This window comes from Ochotona princeps, chromosome 3 (genome assembly GCF_030435755.1).
Source record: "Ochotona princeps isolate mOchPri1 chromosome 3, mOchPri1.hap1, whole genome shotgun sequence".
NCBI classification, from domain to species: domain Eukaryota; kingdom Metazoa; phylum Chordata; class Mammalia; order Lagomorpha; family Ochotonidae; genus Ochotona; species Ochotona princeps.
This window is the reverse complement of record NC_080834.1, coordinates 61337483-61363160: the sequence shown is the minus strand read 5'-3', so window position 1 is coordinate 61363160 and position 25678 is coordinate 61337483. Positions and strand designations below refer to the sequence as shown.

The following is a 25678-nucleotide window of genomic DNA, read 5'->3' as shown; positions in this document are numbered from 1 at the left end:
TAAGATGTATAGTTTAAGCTGTAGCAAGGAAATAAAAAGCACATGCCTTCAGTGCAAGTTCAAAATACAGACATTTAAAGCTCAAAGAATTCATCCTTCCCACAAAGAAAAAGTTTGGGCCATGGAAATTATTTCATGTGTCCCACGAGAACAGCGTGACGTTTTTCAAACTAAGGTGAGCAACTGCAACGGCCCTTGATCCCTGAAACTCCAATCCTGTTCACTTCATTGGAATGAGCTTAATGTTATTTGAACAGTCTGTTTCACTAGAAAATAGTTCTAAAAAGGATTCCAACTTGATTTACATATCAGTGTCATTCATGATATTCAGAAATGGGTATTTGGCCTAGTAGAGGAAAGTCCCATAGCAGAGTGCCCGGATCAGCTCCTGGTTCAGCTCCTGCCCTTCCTTCCTTCAGGCGCAGCACAGGAGGCAGCAGTGATGGCTCAGCTGGTCGGATTCCTGCCACCCACAGGAGAGACCTGGACTGTATTTCCAGCTTTGAAATCTGCACTAGACCAGGCAGTCCTGATAACGCATCTGGGCAGTAAAACAGGATAGCAGTGCTCCATCTTTGTCTAGGTATCTTTCTATGGACTGTGTCTGTCTCACAGATGAATAATAAAGCAGGATATGTTACTCAAATTAGTGTCTTCACAATTCAATCACAACTAATGATTTTTAAACAATTTTATGGGTAATAATAGCGTAATATTATCCATATTCCACTTATATTAAAGTCACTGAAGGAGGAAAAAAGACTAGTCCTACGCGCGTTCCCTGGTTCCATTGCTTCTTTATCAATTCCTATCATCATACCAGGTAAAAACACACAAAGCTTGATTATTACAGTTATCAAACATCATCAACATTTTTACCAAACTAGAACTTAGAGTTATATTCAGAGAACTGAAACCAGGACATGAAAGTGAAAGTCAAGTCTCATTTCTGTAATTATGTTGAATTGTAATTTTCTTCCTGGCTAATTCCTATAAGATGAGGAAGTTTATTCAAGGATGTACCCCCTGGGGCACACTCATGTTCTGGGCATTGCCAGCAGCAATCCAAGTCGTATATGTAACCGTATAAAAAATTTTCTCATGAATCATTTCAAATAGTGAATCTTCTGCATAAATAATTATGATTTACGAACTCATTTCTTGAACTCAAAAATATAACAAATTATAATGAAATTATCTATCAATTTCATAGTCTAATAGAGGTAATAGAGCTATGTAAGAATGGCTTTGTTTCCATTAACCACAGCTTATGCTCTTTTCTTTTTTCTAACAATTGAAAGATAATGTAATACTAGATTTTCTGTCTTTGCCTATACCTATAATCCTATCAAGCACTTAAATAACAGAACATTAAAGTCGCAACTTTGGCTAAAGGGCTGTTCTACTGAAATAATTTGGCAGAAATTGTGGGAGAAGAAAGTAGTGAGGGAGAAAGGGAAAAATGAAGGCATAATCCTCATACCTGCAGAAATATATCATGGAAAAATAATAAAATAATTTTGAAAATTGTTATTTGAGAAATAATGCCAATAAATTAAATTCTATTGTGAACAACTCAGTTGTTTCCTTACAACGTGTGTATAAACAACACGAAACTTTCACAAAATGCTTGGGAATGCTCTCTGTCTTAAACTCAGTCTCAGAAGCAGTGCTAGCATGTACGTGCGCCTTCTTAGAAGTTTTCTTTCACATATGTGACTTAATCAATTTGCTTATTCTCCTAAAAACTACCTCATGTCAGGGAATTAAGACTCTGCACGTATTCACAGTATACATCTGTGTACTCAAAACAAAATTACTTAGTTGTAATTCATGCTCTCAATGAGTTGTAATTACAATTACTCTAAGTCTTTTGAACCCAAGAACTTCCCTTGTGCATTTGAGATTTAATTCAATCCAGCAAGTTTAAAGCTCTTCTTTGTCCTCTATAGGCATTTGTATCTTTAATTCTGAAAGCCTAAAGAGAATCCAAATTTATCAGCTTTCTATTTCAAGATAAGTAGGACATGATAAAACAAGACAGTTACAATGGCTCAGAAGATCAAGAAAAATTACTTCAATAAATTTAAATAAAATATCTTTTCTGCTTAAGGAAGCAACTGTTTTCACTCCCAAAACTATGTGTTATTCTAACATTATCTTACTCCAAGAATTATACTGTTTGTCAATGATTAGAGATTTACAACGAATAGTAATCTGATGTTGGAAATAACCAAATTACAGCTGATTGAGAATTCCCTATCCTAAGCATCAGCTCTCATCTCACAATCTTGCAGATACTGAATGAATAGGAAATAGATGTTTGCTGTATAGACTTTAAAATATGGCCAGCCCACAGAATCCAGGACAGATTGTCTGTATGGTTTCTATGGATATCTGAATCCACGAATGCCCAGTCCCTAAAAAACATCTCTACATTACTTATAACAAAAACTACGTAAGTACTTATTATACTACATTGTTTACTATATAACGGCAAAAGAAACCTGTATACATGTTTAGTACAATGTTTCTCAAATATTTTGTCTGCGGTTGGTTGAACCTTCAGAGGCACAACATGTGGCTGTCACAATCAACTTATGTGTAGAAATATGTCTACTTGTGGCTTATTTATCAACACTTGTCTTCATGAGAGCAGATCTCTGAACAAAATTTGATTCTGTAACATGTTTTAATGTTGAATCAGTAGTTAACTAGATTTCATTATGTGCAGAAGAAACAGTACTTGTTTATACACTCATACATACACATAAGCATGAAACAAGAGACCTTAACACCCTGTTGTGCAAAAAATGTAGCCAGGAACTCACCATCGCACTCTGACTGCTGAGACCTCTTTCTCATCGCTGTGAGGGCCGTAGGGATTGCTGGATCTTCATTTGATCTTTACTGGTGAGAGACAGTTGTCTAGGATCTCCATTACCCCGTTGCTTCAGCCTGCCATACCGTGAGATTCTTACTATCCCACCCTCACTGCTGGAATATGAGGATGTGGAGTGTGAACAGGGGGCTGTGTTTCCACCCCCACCTTCAGGTTCACTTCATAATGGGAAGTGTGTTCCAGAATCTTGAGTTGGAAATTAGAATAAGTTTACACATATAAATGAAAACATGTATGGCTGAGACTCCCAAGACAACTAATGACATGTTTTAGGATAAACTACTTCATGTAACATAAGCAGCAACAGAAAAGTATACTCTGAGTTTTAATGTAACTTAAAAGCCAATTTTTGAAACATATCCTTCATTATTTGGGAATGTCACAAAATTAAAAATATAAACAGAAAAATGGAAGTTACCACCCTATAAAATAATAAAATTTTCTGTGATTTTTGTGGATCTACTTTTCAATTATTATGAGGAAGAAAATTCCAAATTATTAAGTCTGAGAAACAGAGTTTGCATAATATGGAAAAGATAAGAGAATTCAAGTCACATATTTATACCTACAACTTTTAGCTCTGCTACAACTGACTGTTTCATCTTCTTTTTAAATCAAGAACCCTAAAGACTTTGGACCAGTCTCTTCATTTTTACCTGTGTTTTCACTCCTGTTTCACTCTATACTCGGTAATGCTAATCAATGCACTAATAACCTGCTAGCAAACCAAAGCAAAAACCTCTTGCCCAGCCTCTGCATTAACCACCATTTCTTTCTTTCTGTTAAGTAAAAACTTTTTCAGAGAGTTGCTTTACCTATTATTTTCAAATCCTATCTTTGCATTCTCTCCCAAATGCACTCTACTCAGTCTCTAAGCCCACCCATCCTGTCATATAGGCTTACTTCCCCAGTTGCCCAATCCAACTGTCAGTTCTCCTGCCCTTGACTTAACAGCAGCATTTGATGCAATTGGGCATTCCCTCTTTTTGATAAATTTTCAAGTACACCTCTCACTTTTGATATTCTTTGTCTCTCAACACTTTTACCTAATTCCTCAGTCCCACTTCTCTACCTATTAGTAATCTTATCTAGTTCCACAACTTAAAAGTTCAAAGACATTCTTCTGGCATCTTCTGCTGTCTAGGTTTCTAAGAAATCAATGGCTTTATGAATCACTTAGTCCTGTAGGTAACATGTCATTTTTCTCTTGCTACTTTCAAATGTTTCACTATAATGTGACCAGAAGTCATTTGTTGCTTATTTTCCTTGATCTGGATTTTCTTAGTTTCTTGAATCTGTAATCGTGAATCTTTCATCATCAGAGAAATTTTCTTCCTTTTTTCTTCAGTTTTCTCTGGCTCATTCTCTTTTCTGTTTTCTGGACTCCAATTATTGTCTGTGTTAGAACTTATGATATTGTCCACAAAAATCCCTGTTCAAATTTTTGAATTCGTTTCTTTCTGTTTCAGATTGATCTCTACCGAATTTTCTTCGATAACTCTGCTTTATCATCACCACATAAGTGTTAAGGCCAAGCAAGTGAATTCCTTGTTTCATACATTGTTTCTTTCAGTTCTAGAATTTTCATTTGGTTCTTTCGGTACTAGTCCTTATCAACAGTGATCAACCAGGATAATGCAGACAAAATGTGAGGATAAGTGAAAAAGAATGTTTAATCCATTGGCAGAGAGGATGTCAGCAGACCAGTGGTCTCAAGAATTACTCTCCTGCTCCTGAGAGATGTCTGGGTCTCCTTCAAGTACAAAGGGAGGGTGGAGTGTGGCAGGAGTAACTAGTGCCAACCCAGAAACAATCAGGCACTGAACCCAGTTTCTGGCCTCATATCAGATTTTATCATTCCCAGATGGTCATGTAGCTCTTTGAGAAGCTTGCTGATGCCTTGACTTCATCACAAGAAAAGCATGGCGGTGTGTTCTGCACATCTAATGCGGCCAGTTGATTGGGGTCTGAAAGAGGTGAACCTGTTAAGAGATTTCAGTGTCTTATTAACCACATTGAAATTCACTCAGCCTAAAACCTGTTTATTTATTGCGTGCTAAAACTATACCCCCTTTACTTTCTGTTACAATAAATCCAATTCCTTCATCATGCTGAGAAGAGAAGTCTAGATTATTCAGGACCTTAGGTGACTATTTTCAAAGCCAGTTTAGGATTAGCAAGCATTATTTAACGTTGTGAACAGTCTAGTTCGTCACAAACTCCATAGTTAGCTTTTACTCATTAAAATATGATAAGAAAAGAAATGTGTAGTCAGATTCTGTCATTGTCTGCCAATGATGGGTTGAAATTACTCTTTCCTTCTTTCCTCCAAACTTGTCCTCATTATTCTGATGTGGCACCACTGACAAGGACTGAACTTCCAGCATCATTTTTCATGTTTTTCTTTTCTTTCTGTTGGGATCTTCAATATTTTAATCCTCTATAAACATCTTTACTTTTTCTTATTAACTATAGCTAAAATTTACCTTAAAATTATTTTCGAGTAATTCCAACATCAGAGTTGTTCCACCCACTTTAACTGTTGTTACTCTCTTGAGAATTCTCACACTTTCCAGATTCCTTATATATTGAGGATTTTCAATTTATATATTAAACATTGCAAATGCTATGTTGTAGAAGCCATATTATATAATTTTATTTCTTTGAACTGCAAACTCTGCCTTCAATTCTTCAAACCGAAAAATCTTAAGATTGTCTACTGGGTTTTAGATTGTCCTTTCGGGAACCCCTGAAGATTGTATTGAAGCTGAAAGTGAGAATTAAAATAGGAAGCCATGCTACTTTTTATGTCTCACTTTTCCTCCATAATCTGTCTCATTTAATAACTCCTCAGAACTTTATAGTTCTTTTTGATATTCTGTCTAAAATTTACAGCTGTTTTGTACAGAGTATTCTTGTATTAGAAGATTATACAAACATTTTAATCAGAAACCAAACTTCAGACTTTTGACCATAAATCAGTTTAATTCCTAATTAATACCTTGATTAATATCTGAGAACTCCTTGTTTAATGCCTCCATCCAGACTCATCTATCTACCTGTATACTCATCATCAACACAGGCTGTCAGTGTTAGACATAGTATGCCCCAGATCAGTCTCCTAACCCCAAGCCTCTTCATTCAGCAGCTTCTCCATCTCAGTGGATTGCAACGGCATCCTTCCTGTTACTCAAAATAGACAACTTCAGAGCGTTCCTAACTCTTCCTGCCTCTGTTGTCATCATCCAATCCATGTAAGAAATTCAATTGCTTCCACTTTTGAATACATTCAGAATCAGAGCACTGTGCTCACTGTCATGGTGATTACGCTCATCCCTTGTAGGGACCCCAGCAATACTACCCCAAATGTATTCATTATAATTACCACTGTTCCCTTGGTCCACATGTACCACAGCAGGCAGAAGGATCCTTTGAAAAGGCAATTCAGATCTTTTTCTCCCTTTTCTGGATTCTCTAATAGAATCCTGTTTGACTCAAAGTAAAAGCTAACTTTTGTAAAATGAGCAGCAAGCCCCAATGATTTGTTTCCATACTACTGCTGAGTCCTCACCAAATATCCTGGTGTGCTATTACTCTACAACTTTTGCTCTAGTGGTTTCTTACCCCAAAACACTCCTCCTTCTAACTCCAAGTTGGCTTGTCTTCATAGGTCTGTCAAGATTCTGCCCAATACTGTTGTCAAAATGAGACTCATCTTAACCATCCTGATTTATATTATGATTTCCCCAGTCATAATTTTTCTGTGTCACCTGTTATTATGTCAGCAAAAAAATATTTATTTCCAGTATACCTCAAGTTTCTGCAACAGCAGCTAACATATAGCAATTTTTCAAATAAGCAAAACCTTAATTATTTCCTGTTATCCCTGATTATTTTTGGTTTGAAGAGTTTTTTTATTATTTTTATTTTTCTCCTCAACCTGGTACATAATTTCCTAGAACTTATATAGAAGTAAGGGAAGCCAGAGGGAACATCCATTCTGTGACCAACCTTGATAACATATTTTCATCTCTTGAAATGGTTTCTGCCTCTCCTGAGCCCTGTTCCCACGTCTGCTCCCACTGGTTGTGTCTGACCATATCAATCATCATCCCAGTATCTGTAATAGCATCACACAACCAGCACTTAGAAATTGAGGGAATCTGATGGTTTTGTCTTTCTGCTAATGGTGTGCCTACTTTAAAGGCGGTACAAAGTTTTAGCTATCTTCCTGAGCTTTCTTGGTGTCTCAGAAATCCAAAATATTCATGTAGTTTGTATTGTGTTACATACCACAAAGGCCAGCAGGACTCAAACCTTTGTCATCATGAGAGATATTTACTAAATCAGGGCCTCATAAACTCTCAAAATTTGGCCCCTCTACTTCCAGCCACCCAGACTTATCTTAAAATTTAATGAATACATCCTCCACCTGTGCTGAAACAATTCTGGGTAGGGAATAGAAGGGAGGGCCCGGTGTGGTAGCCTAGTGGCTAAGGTCCTCGCCTTGTAAGCTCCGAGATCCCATATGGGCACCAGTTCTAATCCTGACAGCCCTGCTTCCCATCCAACTCCCTGCCTGTGGCCTGGGAAAGCAGTCGAGGACAGCCCAAAGCCTTGGGACCTTGCACCCGTGTGAGAGACACAGAAGCAGCTCAGCTCAGCTATGGCTGTTGCAGCTACTTGGGGAGTGAATCATCCGATAGAAGATCTTTCTCTCTCTCCTCCTCTCTGCACATCTGACTTTTCAATTGAAATAAATAAGACCTAAAAATAAATTAAAAAATAAAAAAGGAGAAGGCCAAGCCCAAGCCAGTCCCTCTTGCTTCCTTTCCTCTTCTAATACCCTGTGTCCTGCAGAACAGCTCTTGTCAGTGTTGGAGAGAGTTCAAAATGGAATAACAAATATTCTTGTAAACATATCCTCCTGTGTAACTGAGACTTGTGGAGTTTAAAACCAAGTGTTGTTGACCTTTTTCCCCCTAGGTTTCTATGAATACTGTGATCCAGTGACAAATTTCGGGATACATGCAGTCTAGGGTTTCAAGACCCAAGAAAAGAAATCCAAAAAGACTTAGAGGTGAGGTTGGGAGGACAGCAAGAGGCAAATGGTACCCACTTTTCAATTGTTCCAAATATTCACCAAGTTTAGCTCTGACCTTTATCACATGAGTAAGTTATTGTAACTAGGCTATCCTTTCATTAAAAAGTTAGCATTCCCCATCTGTAGGCAGAGGTGTAGGTTACACTGTACCTAGGCAAGTGTTGAACTGCTGAGAGAAATGCAGCTAGTAGCTGATGACCATCCTGGACCTGGATAATGCCAAATTGTGTTAACCATACCAGTTTTCCAGCACAGTAGCCTATTCTATTAAAATATATACATCAAATATATAAATTATATTAATATACAAGCATATATATTTAAATATATAAACACACACACACATATATGTTAGGGGGCAGGCAAAGGCCAAGCTGGGTGATGGGTTATGCTGGGTTGCATCAGAGAAAACACCGACATGCAAAAGATTCATTTTTGGGAGCGAGTTTGATTGATGAGCTGTGCGAACACTCCTACTAGGCTGCAGTTTCAATTACTGAGAATGACAGATGGAATGTGGGTGACCAACAGAGCTGGACATGCCTGCAGCATCCCCCTGTATGAATGCGGACTGGATCTGGGGTATGCCAGACTGGGTTAGACTCCAGCACCCATTAGTGCTCACAAGGGCCAGAGTAGGTGTAGGACAGGTTAGGTTAGCCCCCTTCATCCACTGAACCACAAGAAAACTGGGTCTAGGGGTGGAACACGCATGGCTGGGCCGTAAAACCCAACAGTAAGAACCAGAATGGGTGTGGGCCAGTTGGGCAAGGTCACTGTTCTGGCCAGGACAGGAGGTAGGCCAAATCAGGCTGAGTAGGACCTGGTATGTGCAAAGACCCACTGGTATCTGCAAGATCTGCCATTGGGAGGCGACCTGATAGAGGAGATCGGGGTACTCCTCCATCAGGGGGCAGTTCCTGCAAACGAATACAAGAACCAACGTTAGGAGCAGCCCAGACCAAGCCACGTTACAGTATCAGCTAGCATACATGTGAGTCAGGAATGTGGGCTTCCCTGCTGGACCAGTGCACCTGCTGGTGAGTGTGAGAACTTGGACTCCAGGCTGGGAAGGGTTACAACACTCATCGACCTGCATGTGAGCTGGGTTAGGAGGAGAGTCAGGCTGGGCTAAGCCACCATATCCACTGGTGCAAGAATGAGCTAGAGTAAGTTCAAGCTGATTGGGTTTTGCCATAGAATCAGCTGGCAATTGCTGGGACTGGGGGCAAGTCCTGTTGGAATAGACTGTAGAACCACCTAGAAAGTGTCAAATTTGGGGCTGGGAGCAGGCCCAGTAGGGCCCATTGATCTTTATGAGAGCTAAATGGATTGTGGAATAGAATGGACACATATTGGCATGCACAGGAACCAGGACTAGAGGCAGGCCTACTGGTGGGTATTGGGAATTGCTTCAACTAGGCTGCAGCTCTCATAGGTGCACATGAGGGTTGAATGTGTGGTAGGCAGGGTTAGGCTGGACCACAGCACCCATTGGTTTGTGTTTGAGATGGGACTGGGTCATAACTGACAAACCCACCACTGTGTGTGTGTAGGCTGATGTGGGTGCTGGACTAAGCAGAACCCCGCACTGGCTGGCACACATAGGAGTAAGTTCTGAGGTCACCTCTGGTGAGGCATCTTTGGGGACTCCCACCAACTAGATCACTCTGGTGAAAATAACAATATCCCTGATCTGACTGTGGAGTCCATGTGTCAGAACTGGGTCCTCCATATTGCCTGAGAGCTGTGCAGAGGGCAGCATGTCTAAATGCCTATGCAGACATGACAACCCATTCATTTAGGCCTGCAGAGCACAGCCAGTACCATGGAGGGCAGAACAACTTGGACAGCTCTGCCGGACAAGGTTCTGGGCAAATCAAGACTCTAAGGTGAACTGTCAGTCAATGGACCTTGGAAGGATTTCCTCAGCCTTGAAGCAGCAAAATCAATAGCGTCTTGGAACTATCAAAATCACTTAAGGAGTATCCACAGAAAATGCGCCACATAGGGGACCCTGGAACGACATTGAGTAGTCATCCCCCATCCCTAGGTACTAATGTGGTTGGGTTGCTGGGAGCAGTCCTCCCCCTTTTCTCTCCTCTTTCTCCAGATACCAGAGGAAAAAAGAAGGTTAGAGGCAGTTGTCTCATCCATTTTCTCCCATTCCTTTACCCTCCCCAACCTAATATGGTGGTCTACATGGGCACGCATGCCTCTCAACTACATAACCATTATAAAAAATAAAATAAATTTATTATCTTTTAAAAATCAAGTGAATGACAGAAGTGTGTGGATTCTAATGTATTCTCTTTGTATCCTAGAAAAAAAGAAGTCAAGAATGGATGATAATGAGGAAATGCAATTGATCTTTTCTCACAACATAGAGTTCCACAGCAACACATAACTTAGTATCATCAAGAAACTAAAACCACCAAATCTTGTTTCTGAAAACTTAATTGATTAAGAAGAAACTCCAAACTGGATACCATGTGAATGTGTTCCTCTCCCAGTGCAAGTGTAACTTAGAAAATCAGGAACATACAAATAAATAAAGAAAATAAGGTTGTCCTCCTATGACATAACTATTGAGAAACAACCCATATCAGCATCGTGCAAAGCCAAAAGTTAAATGAAGAAATTCTTAGTTTTAATACAGGTCATATGTAAACATAGAAAGAATTCCACACTAGTTTTAAAAGGAAACTTGGGAAATTAACTTCCACACATGATTAACTTTGAGGTCTTTAAAGGAAAGTAACTGCCTATATCTCAAGCAATATTATTTAAAATTTAGTTTATTTCATAATTAATGAAGCAGTTGAAAGTGATTACCTTTTTTATTACAAGAGAATAACTTTTGAAAGAAAATAGTTAACCCCTCAAGATATTTGTACAATCTTTTCTTTTCCCTAAGCCCAATCTTTCTAGCTGGAAACTGCCTCAGCTGAAACATTGTTTTCTCAGAAAGGCAATCCCAGCCACACTGACCAAGGAGGTCAAGTTCACCACACCTCCATTAGTCACCTACTCTATATCAGTTACATAATTTTGTAAATATACTATTATGTAAATACTCCTTTTTCAACTGCATTTTATATCAGATTCCAAATTCCACAAAACAAGCTATGTGTATATGTTTCTATGCTTAGCTCCTGAAAGCATGTCTATGTACAATGCCGAGAACAGAGCCAGTAGTCCAATATTCCTCAAATTTTAAAAAAATGTGAAATTAATTTGTCTGAAAACTTTTTTGCTGAGTGTTAGTTTTCTGAATAAGTGTATGTATTTAACAATAAAACTTTCCTTTCTTTTGCAAAAGTCCAACACTTCTGAAATTGTTTATTAAATGGTAATGTAACGATAAATATGATAAATGTTTAACAACCTTCTCTCTCCATATCTCTCTCTTGATTCTTGGCTCCTGGTTTCTGATTAGCTCAACTCTGACCATTGCAACCATTTGAGGAATAAACCAGAGAATGGAGGATCTCTCTCTCTATCTTTCTATCTCTCTCTCAAGATTAATTTGGAAGAAATACTTGCTGCCCATAACCCATGCCAGAATACTTTGATTGAAAGTCCAATTGTCAGACCAGCTGTGGCAGAGTAGGCTAAACCTCCACCTGCATCACCAACATTCCATTTGGGCACAGATTCACGTCCTGGCTGCTCCACTTCTAATCTAGCTCCCTGCCAATGGCTTGGGAAAGCAGCACAGAATGGCCCAGGTCCTTGGGCCATGCACCCAGTCAGAAGAAGCTCCTGGCTTCAGATTGGGCAAGTTGTTATGACCATTTGGAGAGTGAACCAGCACCAGGATGATCTCTCTGTCCCTCCTTCTTTTGTGTAAAACGGTATATATATATATATGTGTGTATATATATATACACATATATATATATACACACATATATACATATATACATATACACATATGTGTATATACATATACACACATATATATACACATATTATTATATATAATATATATAAACTGCCTACGTGTGTGTGTATATGTGTGGCTGAATTTTAAGTGGAATTAGGAATATAAGTATATATATTACTTATACTTACACTTATATTCTTAATATATACACTTATATTCCCAATTCCGCTTAAAATTCAGCTTCCTGCTACTGATACCAATGAGGGCAGCAGGTAATGACTCAAGTATTTAGGTCCCTGTCACCCATGTAGGAGACCCTAAAGTGAATTCTCATTTACTGGCTTTAACCAAGCAGCTCCGTCTTTTGCAGATGTTTGGAAAGTGTGATTGATTGCTCTCTGCCTTTCAAATAAATAAAAATTCAGAAAACAAAAAAGATTTGATTTGTTATGATGGAAAAATGTTTAGTAATCTATTCATTCTTTTATAATATGCATAATCCAATAGCTTTTTGAAGAGCCTTCTATGCATGGACTATGAACATTTGTGCATCAAAATAAATTTATTTTTGAAATTCAATTTCCAAGAAGTTTATGAAACATCATTATATGCATAAGATAGGTGCATGTTGACACCTGGAAGAAGTTCCTGGTTCCCGGCTTCGGATCGGCGTGCACCGGCCGTTGCGGCTCACTTGGGGAGTGAATCATTGGACGGAAGATCTTCCTCTCTGTCTCTCCTACTCTCTGTATATCTGACTTTGTAATAAAAATAATAATAAATAAAATCTTTAAAAAAAGGTGCATGTAGTGTGTGCATGTATATTTATGTTATTGAAAATTTACTGACATAAAGGATGCACAGCATATAATTTACAATTACTAAAATGCTCAATTTTCTTCCTTGAAAAACCCATGTATCTGACTAATTCTTATAACCAGTTTTGCTGATTCTCTCCGAACTCTTACACACACTCAATCTAAACTTTAAATTTATAAATGAATGTAATTCCACTGTATCTCTAGGTTGAACTTCTATTGTGTGCAATAACAATCAGAGAGATTTAAACTTAGCAGTTAATATGCCTACATTCCACAACAGAGTACATGAGTTTGAATCCCAGCTCCAGTTCCTGACTCCAGCTTCCTGCTAATACACACTCTGGGAGGCAGGAGTAACGTCGGGTAACAGAATTCCTGTCACCCACATAGCAGATGCCAATTGCATGTTCAGCCTCAGTCCCATTTCAGCCCTTGCTTTCAGTTTCAGCTCCATTTCTGCCCTGGCTATCAGGCTTTTGTGGGCATTTAAGGAGTGAAGCGCTGGATGAGAGCTTGATTGGTCACTCTGTTGCTCTTTTTCTGTTCTCATCTCTCTCCCTCAAAATAATTTTTAATAACATGAAAAAACAGAAACACTTATCAGAATGTTGAGACTATGTTAATGACAAGTGTAACATTTTTGCTAATTGAGATTATATGTGATTTTCAAGTAATGGAATTATTTCTCAATTATTTGTGTTTTTCATAATGTAAAACACAAAAAAAATATTTTAAGTGTAAACAGCACTACTAATATGTTCATCATCACTTGCACATGTTTTGACCAGAAGTAGTTCAAATTTTTCCACAAGAGGTCAAATAGTAAATATTTTAGGTTTTCCATGTCTTTTCTGCTATAATTACCCACATTCTGCCATTTTAATGTGAAAGAAGCCATAGACAAAATGTAAACAAAAAATGTGACTATGTTCCAATAAAGTTTTATGTACAAAAGCAAGTGACAGGCTGGATTTGACCCAAGGGAACTAGTTTGCCAATCTTTTTGCCTAGATAATTAGCAGAGATACAGATTGGCTCTGATTTTTAGCATGTGCCATTTTTATCACGGACACACTCCTGCTACTGCTGCTTCTAAACTGTCAGTACGACTTTTTTGCATGCTAAACTGGAAAGAAATGTGCAATAAAGCATCATTAGCTAGTATTTCCACATCACACAGAGCACATGAGAACATAAACTTAATATCATGGGCAAGAGTAAAAATGGTATTAATTAGAAAGTGATGAGTTTTTAAATATTTATTAAATTTATTTGTTTTAACATTTTACTTATTTGGACAATTATGTAAACTTCTCAGAATGATTAAATAAGTGTATTTTAAAACTTCTCTATAAAGTTTTTGAAAACTTGACAGTCTGCCTTTTGAACTTAGAGGAATAGACTTAGAGGAATAGCACTGTGACTACATAGCTGATTATGCTTACAAATATTCTTTTAACTCTGTATTATAATTCATATTTATACATGATCTTTTTATATTTTGATATAGATATTTTGATTTCCTTCCCAAATTTCAGACGTACTAAAACAAGCTATAAAACTTAACCTTCTCTATTCTCTCATCCCTACCAGTTCAGCAGTCAGATCAAATGGAAACTGGCTTTTATCCAGTCTTCTCACTATTACTTGCCAAGCATCTTCTGTTTACATCGCCCTCTCTTCACATTTCCGCTATAAGGCTCTCATTAAGTTACAGCGGCAGTCTTCCACCTGCTCTCCGCGTCTTTCATCCTGTCAATCAAAGGTTTCTTACACTGTTGTGAGATGCAGTTACCCTACACCATGAGTTTATCATGTGTAAACGCTTAAGATTTCAAAAATTTATTTTATTGCTTACCTTACTAAACCTTAATTTTTTAACCTCAATTTCAATAGCTTCATAATTTAACACATTTTATCTTTATCAGGCACTCTTATTCAATGTCTTCTCAAGTATATAAAGTTCTTAGACATAGCAAAATGTATTTTTATTTTCCTGCGAATAGGTGATAATTAACATCTCAATTTCAATAGTTGTATATGTATTTTATTTATTTATTTGTGTTGGAAATGCAGATTAGATTTACAGAAAGAGAGAAATACTTTCCTCCCACTGGTTCACTCCCCAAAATGGCCACAACAGAGTTGAGCCCATCCAAAGCCAGGACCCAGGAGCTTTTGCTAGCTCTTCCATCAAGTGCAGGGTCCCAAGGCTTTGAGCAATCCTCTACTGTTTCCCAGGTCACAGGCAGGGAGCTGCAGGAGAAGTAAAGCTGCTATGGTACGAACTGGCTTCCTTATAGGATCACGGAGATTTCAAGATGAGGATTTAATCATTGAGCCATTGCACTGGGGCCATATATTTATTTTAGATCATTGGAGCTGCATGCATGTTTCTATATTATGTTCATATATATATATATATATATTTCTAACCGGACACTAAAAATAAAATAATTAAAAGAAACTGCAGATATGCTAAACAGCTTCATGTTGAAAAAATGTATCATGCATCTATTCACTGGTGAAGCTAAATAAACCAAGTAATAGGACCATTAGAATGAATGAGATACTTCCTGCCTTTAAAAAATTACAATCCACCAACAAAATATAATAAATGCATTTTCAAAAAGGTTTTTTTTGGTTTTGTTTTTTTGTTTGGTTTTGGTTTTACAATTTTCAGTGAAAAGGATTTTAAAAACTAAAACCCATGTGTCATGTCAAGGTACACTTAAAGAGTCCTTTATTGAAGAATATTTTCTTCACCAGGCAAAAAAAAGATAAAATACTTAAAAAACCATTTTAATATATTCATATTTCAGGCAATAATACCTTTAATTTAGAGACTTTCATAACCCAATTACCTTAATCTTTAAATTCACATTTATATTCAAAATAATTTTTGCTTGTAATATATTCTATCCTGAGAATAAGTAGCACTATTCCCATAACAACATAGAATTTTTTACAGATATCAAAAACAACATTTAGTGTTATTAAGCGTATGCTCCAGTAATAGGAATTAAACACGTTTAACAAAATACCACTTCAAATGCAGCAGATAATGGGCGGAGTACTTGGGCCCCTACCGTCCACAATGAGACCTCGATGGAAGTTCCTAGCTCCTGGCTTTGGTGGCCATTTGAGAAGTGAACCACCAAATGAAAAATCCAAAAACCTCTCTTTCTTACCCTCTGATGCCCTGCCATTTAAGAAAGAAGGTAAGATTTTAATTATTTTTAAGAAAACTTCTTAAATAGTTTTTTAATGCTAAATCTAGATTGTTTTTAGCTTCAGAAGCAATTACTAAAATTACAGCTATAAAAAACTATTGCTACAAAGATTGAATAAGTGCTACTTAGTTTGCTGCAAATAAACGTACATGCTACTTGTTTTCCCATTAACAAAATAGAACAACTCTATGGCTTTGAAACTTTTTTCTTAATGTAAACTCAGTAACAAGTCTAATTTCAAAATTAAAATTCCATAATGAAGAAATCTCAAAATTATGAAGTGATTATGTATTAGAAACCAGTTGCAGTACACAAATACTTAACCAAACCGCACAGCAATATAATACATATTTATGGAACATAAAAATAGAAGTTAAGAATCATGATTAAAATCCAAAGTTTTTCAATCTTACCACAATTTTCCTAAATAAAATCAAAACAAATTTAAGGAAACATGCATTACTAAGGTTTTAAAAAAATTCGTTGTTATATTAAGCCTTAAAAAATAGCTTTCTTTAGTTCAGGGAGATTAAGTAGAAATCTGTCTTCACTGTTTCATTAACTCTAGCTGTGGACATTAAATCCCCTCCTTGGTGTTAAATATTTCATGAATGCGTAAAGACAGAAAATGAAAATTTTAGGTGAAGTTTTTCTTGAGTAACTTTGTTTCCAATGTGATAATCTACTTGTTATCCTCCAACCACTTAAAAATATTTTCAAGCTGTATAAGCAAGCTCCATTTCGGTTCTGAAATGCTATGAACTCACCTCTCAAATATTTTTAATTATCCAATGCAGCTTAGGAAATATTTTCAAATCCAATGGAGTTGTCAGACTTTTTATCTGTTAAGAATTGTCACGTGATACCTTAACTATCTAGTATCAGATTTCATGGTAATTTCCAATAACCTCTTCATTGTCTGTTTTAGGCCAGATGTGAGAAGCATGAAATGATTGATGTTCTTTCTCTCCCCCTCTATCTTATTCTGCCTTTAAAATAAATCAATAAATATTCTTAATGCTGGCTTATATCTGTAAGTTCAGGATTTTTATCAGAAAAAAAATACTGTTTTGGAAGGACAGCAGCAGAGTCAGCAGAGGAAACAAGGAGAATGGAGCACACAGAGAGAGAGGAACTCAAGACACACAGCACGTGACTGTCACAGACATTCTCAGTTCTTAACGTCTCCTTAAAGACAATGTATGACTCATTTATTTAGCAGCAAGAATGCAGAAATGTGTCCATAGAACAGAAATTCCTTTCTGTGCTGGATGATCATCTTTATCAATCCATGCTAGAGTGAATCCAGAGTGAATATCATACTATAAATGTGTTGGATAAAGATATGCAAGTTCTGGGAACAGCAATGTACACACAGTTTTTATTCTCCACTTTTCGTTTCCTATGTGTACCCTTGGAGTGTGACTTTGTCTTGCTTCAAAGCTTTCCAGAAATGAGAATAGTTTACACAGCTGTAACTTTAAATTGACACTGAACAAAACTGTTAGTGATTGAAACATCTCAGTACCAAGACACTGGAGGAATATTCAGGTTCCAGTCACCATAGATTTCTATTGAGCTGCAGTACAGTCCAGGCAGACCTACTCGCTCTACACTTGAAAGCCACGCTTCTGGGCTGCTGGAAACTGTTGAATTTGTCTTGATAACCTCTTGCCAAGCACCAAACAAACCATTCTATCCTCAGAACCTTCAGTCTCTCTAGCTATGCTAATGAATTCCTACAACAGGTGGTACTAATTTTATCTCAGGAACCGGAGATTCCTCCCCAGGTTCCTTTTCCCACTTCCAAAACATGGAGACATCTTTCAAAACCAGAGGGGAACACAGTCCTGAGAAAGGCTTACCTACCCTCCACCTCAATTTATCTTCACTGCAAATAGAATCCAAAACAATGCTCAACTCATCCTTTACTTTAAGTCCAAATGGTATTTAATCTTAACCTCATCATAGGTTTCCTTTGTTAACTTCCATAGTTAAGTATGTTGTGAAATACTGTGCCATACACACACACACACACACACACACACACACACACACACACACACACACACGAAAGTCAGTTATACAAAGAGAAGTAGAGACAGAAGGGAAGATCTTCCATCCACTGATTCACTCCCCCATGTGGCGAAAATGGCCAGAGCTAAGCTGATCCGAGGCCAGGAGCCAGGAGCTACTTCCAGGCTTCCCATGCCGGTGCAGGGTCCCAAGGCTTTGAGCCAACCTCCACTGCTTTCTCAGGCCACAAGCCTGTGAAAAATGGGGTTGCCAGAGCACAAATCAGCACCCATATGGGATCCCAGCACCTGCAAGGCAAGGAAAACCACTAAGTACTCTGCCAGACCCTCTGCTTAATTCTAACATCATCAATCTCTCTCTCTCTCTCTCTCTCTCTCTTTCTCTCCTTCTCATATATTTCAGTTACCAAAAAAAAAAAAAAATCAAAGTTACAAAACAAATACAAACCCAGGAACCTCAATGATAATTTTGTCACCTCAATGAAAAGATTTCCAAAAATATTTTTAATCTCATAGTGATATTACGTGAATATTTGCAAACAGATCAACCACTTTTTTAAAAGACCTTCTACTTCTACTTCAGTCCTCTGTATTGTGGGTAGGGAATGAGGCAAGGTGGGAACTATTTCCAACTGAATAATTACAGCTGACCTTTTTAAAATGTGGATGCAGAGGCAGACAATCCATAATTCATGGAATCAATGTCATTCGTATCTACAACTTGCATAAATTTACTTTCATTGTCTTCAAAAACATGTGCATTTGAACATCTCACGTCTCTCACCAGTTTACTATCATCTACAGGAATCACAGACAAGCACAAGGCCCCATAGGGTCTATGGCACCTCCTCGCTCAGGCTATTTTTTTATGCTTTGCTGGAGTGATTTCAGTATTAAGATATGCACTTGGTTACTTCATTCTTCCATTCTTTACAGGCTATAGCTACTCGAGGCTGTGAAACATTCACCTTTCCCAAGAAGTCTTCTCTGGCACTCCAAGTTACTCTCTGGTCTCTGCACAGATCCTTATTGTCCTGCAGATGTTGTATCAGGACAAATGTTTATTTCCTTCCCTTTTATTTCAAGCTATTGAAGTTAAATAATTTCCTCTACACCATCAGTTGGCGCATGCAAACAACTGAGTTCTTCTATGTAACCCTACTTAGAAGATAAAGACAGTAAATTTATCATCCACCACACTTCACAATTATGTCAATATGATCTAAACCAAAGATTTTTTTTAATAATTGCAATGTCAGTATTCAGTGATATAAATAATACTCAGGTGTGAAATATAAACGACAAAAGGAGACAAGTCATATGCAGAAAATGCCCATACTTCTTCTGCCTTACATTTCTATATCCACTAGGATCTCCCACGTTACTCTTTATTCTTTGCCCCCGCCCCCGAACGCCATAATACCCTGTTTCTAAGCATCTCTAAGCCTTCACTGAGCTACCAATGAACACCTGCTTATAAAGCTCTTCTTTACTCTCTGTCTGTACACAGTAAAGGGTAAGACAACAAGCTTCAAAGATTCTGAAAATAAGTCATAATACAACCTCTCGGTGATACTAAGGCCTCTGCAGACTTTCAGATGGTAAAGAAACCAAAAGATCTGTTGTAAAATTTGGCACTGAGACCTGCTGGAAGATCTTGCAGCCATTGAGGTGGCTCTCACTTGCTCTCTTTCCCAGCTCATCACGTGATGGGTCCTCACACATTCCACTGTTGCTACCCTCACCAGATGCCGGTCTAATGAGGCTGCCTCATCTTGAAACAGGATTCTCCAATCATTAAGACAACATAAGCCCTTTCCTTCCCAAGAAACTCTTCTTAAGTTCTTTGGCTGAATTAATGAGAAGCTGAAAAATACATACTCGGAAGTGGAATTGTTAGATCATCCTGTAATTCTGCTTAGTATTTTGAAGAACTACTACCACTCAGATTAGCTCTATACCCACCACTGTCCAGAAAGTGTTCTGCTTAGGGTGGATGTACATATAAATGAGGACAAGTATGTTAGTTATCTAGGGCTATGTAGCAATGACTCCCAAAACCCAGCAGCTTTAAACAATAATAAAAAAAAATGATCTATAGCTTCTGTGTCAGGAATCTGGGCACAATGTAGCTGGGTGCCCTGCCACTGGCTGTCTTGCCATTGGCATAGTGGCAGGGACTGTAGTCAAACAGTCTTAAGCAGAATCTGCAGGATTCTCAGGCAGGGCCTGTGTCCAGAGCTTTTCCACACGTTCATCTGGGAAGCCTCAGAAGAGGGACTCAAAGTCCACCAGGTCCTCAGTGGCTCATTGGCATCCACTGAGACCCATCACAGCAGGACAGAGAGGTTGTTTTCTACTAAATTGATGGATCCTGGAGAGAAGGGGGAGAAAGGCAGGAGACCAGAGAAAACAGAAATTGTCATTTTGTAACTGTAGCTCAGGAATACTTTTGGCTTGTTTTATTTATTAGGAATGAATTTCAAGTCCAGCAAACAGGAGGGTACTACACAAGGATGTGTGTATCAAGAGGCAGAGATCTTGGGAGCCGTTCAAAGCTACCTCCCGTAGAAGGGTTGCTTTATTTGTGCCCATCGCTGTAATCTAGAACAGCTAGCATCTAGAAGGCACTCAAAATACCTGTGTAATGAATAAATTAATTGTAGCGGGAATGCAATTTCTGTCATTTCACATTTCTAAAATGCTTCGAATCTGAGAAAATTTTATCTTGTATACACAAATTCATGATGCTTTTAGTATCTAAAATGTATTTTTCATCTATTTTGTTACATTGCATTCAAAACCTATAATCAAATATAGCTTCACTACTAGAAAGCTTTAAAAAAATAATACCACTTACAGTTTCCTTTTGTATATTTCCTGGCATTCTGGTTGAAACTTTGTCATTTCATGACATATAGGAATAGATAATATGGTTGAAGATAATGCAGTCTATTTTAGGAATTTAACATCAATTACTGAAAGGCTTTTATGATTCAACTTAAAGAATATTATACTAAATATATACTAAATATATGCATGCTGTTTGCTCTCTGAATTTTTTTACATATTGATCTTTAGAAAAAACATTAACTTATATTAGAAGTAATGAAGAAAAATGGATCTCCATAAAGTTTTTACACTCTGATATACTGAGTACCAAACGTATATCTAAATGTCATTTTTGTTGAAATTGAACAAAACATTGTACAACTTGGTAAAACAACTTAATATATCTCACTGTAGTAAAATAACCTTTTAGGGGCCCGGCGGCATGGCCTAGCGGCTAAAGTCCTCGCCTTGAAAGCCCCAGGATCCCATATGGGCCCGGTTCTAATCCCGGCAGCTCCACTTCCCATCCAGCTCCCTGCTTGTGGCCTGGGAAAGCAGTTGAGGACGGTCCAATGCTTTGGGACCCTGCACCCGCGTGGGAGACCAGGAAGAGGTTCCAGGTTCCCGGCTTCGGATCGGCACAGCACCGGCCCGTTGTGGCGCACTTGGGGAGTGAATCATCGGACGGAAGATCTTCCTCTCTGTCTCTCCTCCTCTGTGTATATCTGGCTGTAATAAAATGAATAAATCTTTAAAAAAATAAAATAAAATAACCTTTTAATAAACTGTGATAAATTAATAAAGATACATAAATAATTTGCCTTTTAAAAATAAAAAAACAGAATACCAGGTTGCTCAATTATGTAAAATATCTCTCTGTCTTGCTTGCTCTCTGAAACTCTTTCAAAGGAACAAGTAAGCTTCAATTTTAAGTACATTCATACTGCTCTTTTAAAAAAAATCTTCTCTTATCCTGATTCTCTTCAAGCATGATATAACAAGTTCATAAAAATTTACTTAGAGGCAAAAAATCTGAGACCCATTCACAGTTTATTCATACTACATACTTTCCTTGAACATTTTGAAATCCCCTCACATTTGTGAAGTTGAAAAGCTTATTTCAAAGAAATAGAGAATATAAGGGAACTGCATTGTAGCAAGTAAAGCTGCCACCTGAAATGTCATCACCCCATATGGATGCTGGCTCAAGTCTCAGCTGTTCCACTTCTGATCCAGCTCTCTGTTAGTGGGCCTGGGAAAGCAACAGAGGTAGTTCATGTCTTTAGGCCCCTCCACCCATGTGGAAGACCTGGAAGAATTTCCTGACTCCTAGCTTCATTCTGTCCCAGCCCAGGCCTTTACAGCCTTTTGGGGAGAGAATCAACAGATGAAAAATTTCTCTCTCCCGTTTCTCTTTCTTTCTCTCTCTCTCTCTCCCGTTTCTTTCTCTCTCTCTCCTAACTCTTTCAAATAAATAAAATAAATGTGTTTTAAAATTTCTTTTAAAATAAATGGTGAATATAATCATTATTTCCAGAGCCTGAAAAGGTCAGCGGAAAAGATGGAGAGACCATGGTTAACAGATAGAAGGCTACAGTAGGATAGGAGGAATAACTCCTAACAATAATTGATTGACTATTTCAAAACATTCATAAATAGGAGAGATGATTTTTAATTTTCCTAACACATTTTACAAATCTCAGAGTTAATTGATATGCCAATGATCACATACTAATGACTACAGTTTGCATGCACATGTCTCACTGTAACCCCCATGTATGGACAATGACCATAACTTGCACGCTTAGGCAAGGCTTTTCCAGACCCAGCAAAATTTGTGTGATAACAGGGAAAGTTCTAATTATATACAAAGATTTACTTGACTTTTCCTGATGTGTTTATCAACGAATAGAATTGCTAGTGAATTTTCAGAAACTAAAGAAGTATCTTGTGATTTTTGTTTGTAAAACTTGGTGAGGACACTTGCAATGACAAATTTCTTGCATTTAGTGCCTAATGAACTCTAGAAACTCTGTCTTTTGTTTATATTGTGAGTGTGCATGTTCTTTGGGATCAGTGAAGGCAGACCTGAGGTCTACTAAATTGACCCTTTAAGCTCCTTCATAACTGATTTTCCGCAGAAGAGTTTTCTTATTCCCAAAACTAAAACAGAAAGTAAGAACCAATTACAGTACTAACTTCTTTTCATTCAAACAGCCTTCTATTAAGTTATTTACTATCTTAAGGTGAATTATTACTTTATTTTATATCATTTTACAATAAGATCCTTAAATTATGATGTGATTGTAAAGTTGGAAAGGGCATTAAAAGGGTGTCCTCAATTTAAAGGCTAAGAAATTTCGAGGCATAAGGTCATCTGAGAACATGCTGAAACTATGATTTCTTATGCTGATGAAAACGTTTCTAACAAAAGAGTCTACAGAGCAATATGAGAGGAAGGAGTAAGAATGATTCCAAGGTCAGTGGCCTGAGTAGAATAGTGGCTCATACCATCTGCTGGGAAAGGATGGTTCCAAGAGGTGCATGTTTGGAAAGGTAGGGATCAGGTGGTCAGTTCTGTGTAAATTAACTTTCATTTGTTTATTAGATAAACTAGCCCAGTACAATTAACTAGACAAAAAGATACAGGGTGGTTAAAAAAAAAAGAAATCTCTGAAATATATGCAAATTATAATACTGTAAGGAAATGCTACAGAACTCCCAGGACACACTTAGCTTGAGTTTTATACAAATACTAATCTAGTTTTTCTCCCAAATGTATTTAAAGGCAAAGAAATTAGCTTTGCCTCTGAGAAAGAAATCATAATCCTTTCCTGTGTATTATTTGTTGTTCTACCAGTGATATATAGCTATTAAATATGGTTATAAATATTTAAGCTATTAATGGTTGCATTACACATTATAGATAGCATTATGAGCTCACCAAGCACTGTAAGTGATATACTCTAGTTCCCCAAGGAACCGTGGATAGAGTTACTGTCACAGTAGAGGACATAATGTGCATTCACAAGTGACAAATGAGGGCTTTGTCACTAACAGATACTACATCGAGTTTAGTCGGTAAAATTGGTGGCAAATTAGTGGACCTTGTTTAATTAATAATGCACTAAGATCAAGAAAAAAATTAAAGTTCTTTTGCAATGAACTTTAGGTAAGAGGAGAAATATAGTGAGATTTTTGTTAAAAATATGCAATTCATGTAACAGACCATATCAATGACATTGTTTATCCCATTTAAGATTTTTCTACTCTCATCAATCTTTTTCTGCTCTCGTTTTTCCTACTCTTCCCTTTTAAGAGGATATTTCCTGTTTAGAGTTTAGATCATCATTAAGTCACTCATTAAGGCAGACGGCATTAGCAAAGGGGCAAAAGGAAAGACTGGTCATGTCAACCGAGGTCCAGGTCCCTGGACACAAGCTTTGTGGACTCGGTTTGGTTAGTAAATTTCCAGGAGGCTCCACTGATTTACACATGTCCATAAGTCTCTCTGAGTATCAATTTTCCCACTTGTAAAACAGAAATAAAACACACACCTAACAGTTACCATGAAGCTAAATGAGTAAATGTAGAGCTGGTTAGTATATGAGTATAATAATATAGCATTAGTATGTTTTCCAATTGAGATAAATGAGTGTGAAAGGACTGTGGGCTAATTATATTAGCTTACCCTCAATTATTGAGCCACTGGGTACTTGCAGCATATTATCTTTAACCTTTACAACAACCCTGAAAAGCAGATTATTATTTCTCAATATTGTGAGAAACATAGCTGAGACGTGATACACTCGAAGTCACATAAATAGAAAATGAAAAAGCCAGAAATTGGCCCCAGGCTTAGGATGCTTAATTTCAAAATCTGCACTGCATCACTCACCCACAAAGGCATGGAGGTGACCAAGGCAAGGGCACATGACTGAGAGGTCCCAGCACTGCCCGCATGCCCTCAGACCTGCTTCCCAGGCCAGTTCCTGGAATCTGTGCAACCTGGGGCTGTCATCTACAAGATTACACTCAGCGATGATCTCTAGGAACCCAGGAAAATAACTTCCCAGAATGACTGAGGATTCTGGGATCTGTATATTTTTTAAAGTGTGGTTTGGTTTTGCAATCGGTGTCTTAATTAAATCCCTTGCTGTACTGAGATATTCTCACACAAGCACTGTCATGGAAAGAGAGGAGAATTTGTTAGGTCTGCAAAGGCCCTGGAAAGCCATAGATAAACTGTTTTATTTACTCATTCTGTGTACTGCATGCATTAAATATTAGCTCCAAAAGGTGAACTCGTGAGCTAAGACAGAGTGCAAGATACATTCATGTACTTACACCATCTGCTCCAAGCATTTTTAAAGAATATCTTATTAAGTATTTTTATTTTTAAAAATACATTTTATTTAGTTGAAAGGAAAAGTCACGGATAGGGAACTATTTTTAATAATAGTGTTATTTCCTAGTTAACATTTGCTCATTTTTGTATTATACATGGATAAATAAATTTGATTTAATGTTTCCCTCCTGTACAAAGAATATGAGAACCCTCTGGGATTTAAAGAAATGAAGAAAGAATTTATTTTTCTTACCTTTTCATTATTCTGTGCATTTGGACTTTGAGTCAGTGTGTCTGGACTGTATCAGCCCTCTTACTCTATGTCCTCTAGATACAGAAATTTTCTTGTATTATCTCAAATTCAAGACAGGAAAAAATGGGAATTTTTATCAATTCAAAGTCATTTATTTCAGTTTATGAAAATACAAGGACAAAATAATTACAGTTCCAGTCTCCAAAGATTCTTTACGAAAGAGCAATGGCATTGTTAGAAACATAATAATAGTATTGTAT

The 25678-nt window shown here is 37.4% G+C and overlaps 1 protein-coding gene across 1 annotated transcript in view; it reads right to left on the bottom strand.

Annotated features, from left to right (window-relative positions):
- Positions 1-3082, bottom strand: part of CSNKA2IP (casein kinase 2 subunit alpha' interacting protein) — a 108979-nt gene extending 105897 nt beyond the window's left edge. Inside the window, exon 1 of the mRNA XM_012930192.3 lies at positions 2832-3082. The gene's annotated coding sequence lies outside the window, so the exon portion shown is untranslated. The remainder of the gene's footprint in view (positions 1-2831) is intronic.
- Between the last annotated feature and the right edge of the window lie 22596 nt (positions 3083-25678).